The sequence below is a fragment of the Psammomys obesus genome, unplaced genomic scaffold, assembly GCF_907164565.1.
Source record: "Psammomys obesus unplaced genomic scaffold, mPsaObe1.curated_primary_1811, whole genome shotgun sequence".
NCBI classification, from domain to species: domain Eukaryota; kingdom Metazoa; phylum Chordata; class Mammalia; order Rodentia; family Muridae; genus Psammomys; species Psammomys obesus.
Window position 1 is genome coordinate 26,304,850 of NW_026585895.1, and position 8,209 is coordinate 26,313,058.

Below are 8,209 nucleotides of genomic sequence, written 5' to 3' on the forward strand. Positions count from 1 at the left end.
CTGGGATTAAAAGTCCCATATTAATTTTATAAAAAACTCTACATGCCATACAAGCCACCCACTTGAAGCATACATATCAGCAGTTTTATGTATGTTTACAAAGCCTTGAAACTATCTGGACCTGGAAACAACCCAGATGTCCATCAATGGAGGAATGGGTACAGAAATTGTGGTATTTTTACACAATGGAATACTACTCAGCAATCAAAAAGGAGGAAATCATGAAATTTGCAGGCAAATGGTGGGATCTAGAAAAGATCATACTGAGTGAACTATCCCAGAAGGAGAAAGACAAACACGGTATATACTCACTTATATAGACCTATAAGATATGATAAACATAATGAAATCTATACACCTAAAAAAGATAATCAAGAGAGTGGACATGGGGTAAGATGATCAATCCTCGTTTAGAAAGACAGATGGGATGCACATTGAACATATGACAGGAGTCTACTGAGCATATTTGAAAGACTCTAACTATCAGTGTTTTCAAAGCAAAGACTCATGACCAAACCTTTGGCAGAGTACAGGGAATCATAAGAAAGAAGGGGAGTTAGTCTGATGAGGAAAGGATAGGAGCTCCACAAGGACCAAATATATCTGGGCACAGGGTCTTTTCTGAGACTGACATGCAACCAAGGACCATGTATGAATGTAACCTAGAACCTCTGCTCAGATGTAGCCTGTGGTAGCTCAGTAACCAATTGGTTTCCCATAGTGAGGGGAACAAGGACTATTTCTAACAGGAACTCAATGACTGGCTCTTTGGCCTCCCCACCCCGCAAGGGAGGAGCAGTCCTGTTAGGCCACAGAGGAGAGCTTTGCAGCCAGTCCTGAAGATACCTGATAAAACAGGATCAGATGAATGGGGAGGAGGTCCCCCCTATCAGTGGACTTGGCAAGGGGCACGGTGGAGATGAGGGAGGGAGGGAGGGAGGGACTGGGATGGAATGAGGGATCGGGACATGGCTGGGATACAGAGTTAATAAAATGTAACTGATAAGAAAAAAATAAAATTCAAAAAAAAAGAAAAAAAAGAAATATATAAATCATTAAAAGCTAAATAATATATATAATCATTAAAAGTTAAATAACACAGCACAAAAAAAAAAAAAAGAAAAACTATCTGGGCCTATGGAGCTATGCAAAAGTTCTGTGGAGGCTGAGGATGTGGCCGGTGTGTAAAGAATCCCCAAGAATGAAGACAGAAGTGACATAGTATCGCAAGCCACCACCTCCTCCTCTGCTTTCCTAGCAATGGTAGCCTTCTAAACCAGTGTCCTCTGCTTTAGGACAAGGCTAGGCTACTACAGAGAAAACACAGAGGTCAGAGCATGGAGTCTTTTCCCCTTCCTTCAAGCTGGACAAGCCTTGGCCTCAACTTTCTAGTTTATGAATCAGAAGATATCTGTGAGGGGAAATGAATCATGATTTGGTAAGTTGCCTCCTCCATAGGCTATTTCTAATGTAAAGGTCTTTGTCTCTTTTAAGAATGCAGGATCAATCAATGCAGCTTCCTAATATCCTTGGACAGAGCTGATTGACATTTCAGTTTGTCAGCTTCCAGAACTCTACTGTTGACTCAGTTCTATCTGTGTTTAATTAGAGGGGGAAGACTGTTAAACAGAAACAGTTAATTGTGCTCATAAAGGTACGTGTGGCAGGACAATGGAAGCTTTGGAGAATCACAACTGTTTAGGCTGATGGCTTAGATGCTTTGAAAAAAATCCATTTCTTACTCTATGGGGAGAGAAAAAAATGTTCTAAAGAGAGAACTACGGGAGAAGCTATGCTCTTTTCTAGGTTTTCACTGAGAAGGTTTTTGACTTTGTTTGTGGTATGGTATACATTTCTTTTCCTCTATCTGTAAATGTCATCTTAGCAAAGCAACAGTAGTAGCTTCCTCATTATGGCCTTACCAGTGAGGTTAATTTCTGAAGCATGATACTTTTTTTGTTAGTATTTATTTATATGTGTGGGTGTGCCTGGTACACATCCCTAGTCCTCTGTCTCTCTATTGGAACTGAGAGCTACTCTAGGGCAGAGACATGTGAATAACATCTGAGCTTAAATCAGGATGTCCCAACTCTCTCTCACTTTTCCTCCCTCCCTCCTTCTGTCTGTCTCTCTCCAGTTTCCTGTTTCAGGTAATCAGGTCCTTTTGTAATGCCAGCCACTCACCCTGGAGAAGCTGGAATGCGGAAGAGATCCAGAGAACAAATCAAATTCCCTATGTTTATAGGCTTTAGAGAGGAGGAGGCCCAGTTTAGCAGATTGGCCAAGGTCCTAAATAGCATGTAGGACTGTAATTTAGAAGCCAGTCCTATTGCCCTGCTCTCCCTTGGAACTGCTACAAGTTAAGACCTTAGGGAAGGGACTAGAGAGGATATAGTAATCCTCTTTACAAAGGCAACATTTGTGAGAGATTAAATCAGAATTGTTCCCCAAAGGCTCAGGCATTTGAACACTTGGTCCTCAGAGGAATGCAGCGTTTGGGGAGGTTTTGAAGGTGAGACCTTGCTGAAGGTTGTAGGTCACTGGAGGCAGGCTTTCAGAGTTTAAACCAAAAGCCACCACCAGTTCACTCTCTCCACTCTGTGTGTGTAGCTGAGAAGTCTTCTCCCAACTTTCTGCTTCTACTGCCATGCCTTGCTAAGATGATGGACTCTTATCCCTCTGGAATCATCATCCCAAATAAATCCTTCCTTTTATAACTTCCTTGGTTGAAGTATTTATCTCAAAAACAGAAAACTAACTAATATATGGCCCCCTTACTTAAGTTTCTACTCCACAACTTTATGCAACCAGAGTTAGAGGGAGGAGGGGGCTCAAGGAATTTGTGGGCATTAAGTTCAATTCTGAATACTTGGTGCTGAACTTGGGGCATTGCGGAGGTTAAGATCAAACCTCCTCCCTGTTCTTCTTGCACTAGTTGATCAACTAGTGATCTTTTGAGTCAGGGGCTATTATCTATATTCATACATCAAAAGAATGCTGCCTATGTGAGTTCATGTGGCATATTGTAAAAATATGTGGATGAATCAAGAAATGGATTAGAAAGTGGCCTTCAAGCACCTGATATAATGGCCTCAATACATTACACATGGATGAAGAAAAAGCCTGGGTAGAATGATGGTTTGCTATAGATAGAAATTGTGTGTATGTCTTTCTTTCTTCTTTCTTTCTTTCTTTCTTTCTTTCTTTCTTTCTTTCTTTCTTTCTTTCTTTCTTTCTTTCTTTCTTTCCTTCCTTCCTTCTTTCTTTCTTTTTTCTTCTTTCTTTCTTTTTTCTTCTTTCTTTCTCTTCCTTCTTTCCTTCCTTCCTTTCTTCCTCCTCTCTCTCCTACACTTCCTCCTCCTTTTATTCTTCTTTAAAAGAAAGTTTTGTTGTTGTTGTTGTTGTTTTCTTTGTTTTTAATTGAATCAGGTTAGCCTTGAACCCTCTATTCTACTGCTTCTGCTTCCCAAGTGCTCGGATTGAAGCTATATGTTACCATATTCTGCCCGCTTCCCATAAACTCTTAAAGAGAATTAGACTGCTCCTCCCTTTTACAGATGAGAAAAATAAGAGCCATAGTTTAGTAGAATTTAACTTGAGCTTTCCTTCCTTCCATCCATATGTCTTTTCTTTCTTCTTTTCTTCTTTCTTCCTTTCTTTTCTTAGTGTAAGTGTTTGCAACTTTAGAGGAAGTTGTCTTTAATTAAAGTTTACTGCTAAATAAAATACTGTGTACAGGGTAAAGCTCTAAAGCCATGACAAAGAAATTTTTAGACTCTGTTAACAGCCCAAACATTATATATATATATTTTAAAACATGACGTTAAGCGGAAGCCAAGCACAGGTTATGTTTTAAAGTTGGTTATTTTCCATGCTGTTAAAATAAAAGCAGACCACAAGTTATGTTTAAGGTTGGTTATTTTCCTCTGCTGTGTACATGATTGTCATTTTAGTATAAAGCTCAGTTCAAGCTATCTATGAGTGTTTTCCAGACTGCAAAGACATCACTCAAGGAGTTGGTAGTATTTCTCCATATCCATTGATTCTTGTTTTAAAGCCCATGACCCTTCAATAGCACCCTCAAGTATGACCTGAAGCCTCCCTGAGAGCCAGGAAATACCTTGTCATCACACTCTTGGCAACTTTTGGTTGCCACTAATAGCATTCAGCTTTCCCAGTCAGTCTTTCCAGGGACCCAACTCACCTCTTTCTGTTTGGGTTTCCATGCTGACATTTAGAAAAACAACAGTCACTGAACTTACAGAGCCTTCTCTCTATGCTCTGTACTAATTTTAATATTGACTTTCTCCTAAAAGCTCCAAAACATTTTAAGGATCCCCCCCCTTTTTTTTTTTGCAAGATTAAGCTTCCAAGCTTGTATTTTTAAAGTGCTTCCAAATTTTTTCTTAACATATGTTGCACGAAGTCTGTCCTATTAACAGAACCCAATCCTCTTCCAAATAGTATAAAAATCCAAAGATTTAGCCTTTCAGATAGCATTTCTAGGCTGCACAATTGCTTTGAGCTTTGTGTTCAGTTTAGACCATCTTGATTAGGTTGGGTTCTCCCATGTCTCTTGTCTATAATCATCAAAGACTCTGAGTACAAACTATTTCAGAAACACTCCGTCTGATGTCAGTCTGGGTAAGGACATTTTTCGTTGTGTTCACGAGGACAGAAAAAGAATTTTAAGAAATGAACACAGCAATATTTCATTTGATTCTAACATATTTTTTTGAGGAGCTCTCCTTTACATCCCCCTCCCACTCAGGAAACTCTAAAAATCACAGGATTTGATAAATATGTGTAGCAAATTAAGAATTTTCGAGAGGTGTTATGTGTGTGTGTGATTAAGCACTTTGATGCCGGAACCACAGTGCTGGGGCTTGGAGCTGAGTTCTGCTACTTCCTTCCTCTGCAACCTTGAGAAGGTCATTATTCTCTCTATGCCTCGGTTTCTAAAGAGAAATAATAAAATATAAGGGAGGATAAATATCAAGTATATGCAAATTTATCTGGACATGCCTAGTACATGGAAGTAACAAGTCTGAGCGATTTCAACATAACTGCCAGGATAAAGCTACCTTAGGACAAGGCAAACATGGGTTTCCAAGGACACAGGCTATTTTGGCAGGAATTTGATATAAGCTCCACATATTTTTTTAATTAATTGTCTTAAAATTTTATCTCACTATTTATTTTACTGGAATTGTTATAAATTATTGGAATTTTTATGTCTCGCCTTGAATTTCACTTTACTCCCTAAAGAAATAATCTTACAGTGGAAGTAGTTAGGGTCTTCCTGTGGCTCTTACTTGTGATTACATGACATTTTGACATCCACTTCATGATAGGTTTAGGAATCAAATGAGATCTTTCTGATTGGTTTTAACTAATCTGAGCCGTTGTGTTGCTAGGAGGATGACGTGAGAAACATGCTAGAAAATCCTGAGCCACCCATGAGATCAAGTGTGGGACAGGACAGGAATGCTGGGCCATCCCCTAGACAGGCCCCTCATAAACTCTAGCTGGAGCTCTTACAGAATCTTGGCAAGGCTTGAAGCTGAAACAAATATCTAGGTTGTGATTTGTGGTGATCCGTTCTTGATATACCTTGTTTTGGTTAGGTTCAGGAGTGCAGTCCAGGCTGAGCCTAGTGGCACATAACTCTAATCCTAGCAAACTGGTAGTTAATGAAAGAGAATGTTAGTCGGAGATCATTCCAGGATACTTAGTGAGACCCTGTGTCAAAAACCAAAACCAAAAAAAATAAAAAAATAAAAAAAAAAAGAAAAATTCAGTTATACCAGATAAATGAAAGACAATGATCTAAAAATGCCAATGTCTTACCTAGTGCTAAGACTTCCTTGACCTAAAAATGACCCCAAATTCAGTATGTTCTATGTGTAATTTAGTCAGGCGTACATCGATGCTGCATACAAAGATGCTGCATTGCTTTCAGTGTTACATTGTTGTCTAGCTCTTCCATCTCCGTAAGGCTCATTTTCCTGAGCAGGTGTTGGCACTGGAGTGCTTTGTGTTTCCTTCAGTATTTGCACAGCATGGGCTGTAGATTCAACCCTACTTCAGCTTCACAAAGGGATCTCAGTGCTTGCTCACACACACTGTCGACAAGACTACCCCTCAGTTAATTTGCATGCATGGCATGGGCAATACATCTCCCTAAGGATGGTATCCTGTGTGTGTTCAATTATAACCCACGCCAAAGGTCAAATCTCTGCTCTGGGAGGCCCAGGGAGTTAGACTATTGTAACTCCTTCCTGAAATGTGCTGTGTTAACTACTTGCAGCTTCATACATACCAAACACGCATGCAAGCACGTACGCACGCACGCATACGCGCATGCACGCGCGTATCCTGGAGAAGACGGTCTAAGAGGAGCCGGATCCGCAAGGGATGGGAACAGAGGCTGCTTGGTACCACATTTAAGCTGTTATAACAAAGTAAGATAGATAGTAGCTTATAAACAGCAGGAACATATTTCTTACAAGTTTGGAAGCCGGTAAGTCCAAAATCAAAGCTTCATTGTTGGATGAAGTCTCCTTTCATAGTATGTAAAAGACAGCTTCTTGACTTTGCAGGATGGAAGAGGAAAGTGTTTTCCAGGTCTTATTCTTTATAAGTGACTAATCCCACTCATGAAGGTTCTGTCTTTATGATTTAGTCACCCCATAGAAGCTTTACCTCCTTACATCATCATATCGGCAATTAGGATATCAGCATATGAATTGGTGGCAACATAAACATTCAAGACACAGCATATTCATAAAAAATGTAAAATCATGATAAAAAATGTAAACATTGGCTAAACTATTTACAAAGTCGTACACAACCTGGAAGAATCATTATAGCTCCCATTCTTCCTCTGTCTAGGAGTTGCATTCAGTAACAGGGTGGTCATTTTTATTGCTAAGAAATGTGAGTTATGAGTTTCCACATCTTTAAAGCTTATATTGATTACCTGAGTCATTTTTTTAATTGGGAAAGACTAATAAACCATCCAGTGGTAGATATTATCTGTCATCTAAGACAAATGAATGTTTGTGTGTTAATTATGCTTAAAATACAAGTATAAATAACTTTGCCACAAGTATATAAAGCAAGTATTTGATGAGTATTGAAAAATCAGAGAGGGTGCCTGAGTAAGATTTCTCTTTTTCTCCCTGCTCCCTTCCCCCTTCCTTCCTTTCCTCCTTACCTCCCTTTTTCCTTTTCTTTATTTCACACATCTGTCCGTATTTTTCTACCTTTAAAACTTGACTAAGGGTGGGTCAGGTGGTGCATGCCTGTGATGCCAGCCATCCAAAGACTAAAGCAGAAAGATGTGAGTCCCTCGATAGCCCGAGCTACACAAAACTGTTGTAACAGCAGAAAGAAAGAAAACTGAAGGTGGGTGAGGTGACACACACCTGCAATCCCAGCACTCAGGGAGGCAGAGGCAGGCCGATCTCTGTGAGTTCATGGGCAGCCTAGTTTACAAAGCGAGTCCAGGACAGCCAAGGCTACACAGAGCAACCCTGTCTCGAAAACAAAACAAAAAAGTAAACAAACAAACAAACAAAAAAACATAGGCAAATATTTCTCTTATAATGCACAAAACCATTTACTAATGCAAACCCCTTACTTAGAATAGACTATAAACATACATAATTTTGTAGATCACATAAACATGAACACAATAGAGCCAATAATACATTAAATTTCAACTGTGAGTATTCTCTCTAGTGATATAAGGAATTTAAATTCCCTCTAGCTTTCTATGTACTTCAGGCTTTAATAGAAGTAGTTTTATGCTTCTAAATATTAAGCAAACAACATTTTTGTTGTTTATTATCGTCAAGATGGCATTAATAGCTCACTTAAATTTAATGCAAACTGTTTGATTACAGACAGTATGGCTGATGAAGGGGTTGCTATGTGGGTAGATAAAAATAAGAATATTTAAGATTGGGTCTATGGATGGAATTGAGACAGTTCCCTGAACTTTTGACTTTCCTCCTTCCGATTTCATGGTAACTTCTGGCTTTGATAATCTAACATCTCCAGCTTCACGGGTAGGTTCTGTATGTTCAATAAGGCAAGTTCATTTCCTTTAGTATCAGTGTTGCTTCAGGACATCACCTAGTGCATTTCTGGTTGAATGTACTGGCTAAGGAATTGGCCAATCTCTTTAGAGCTTGATTTTTTT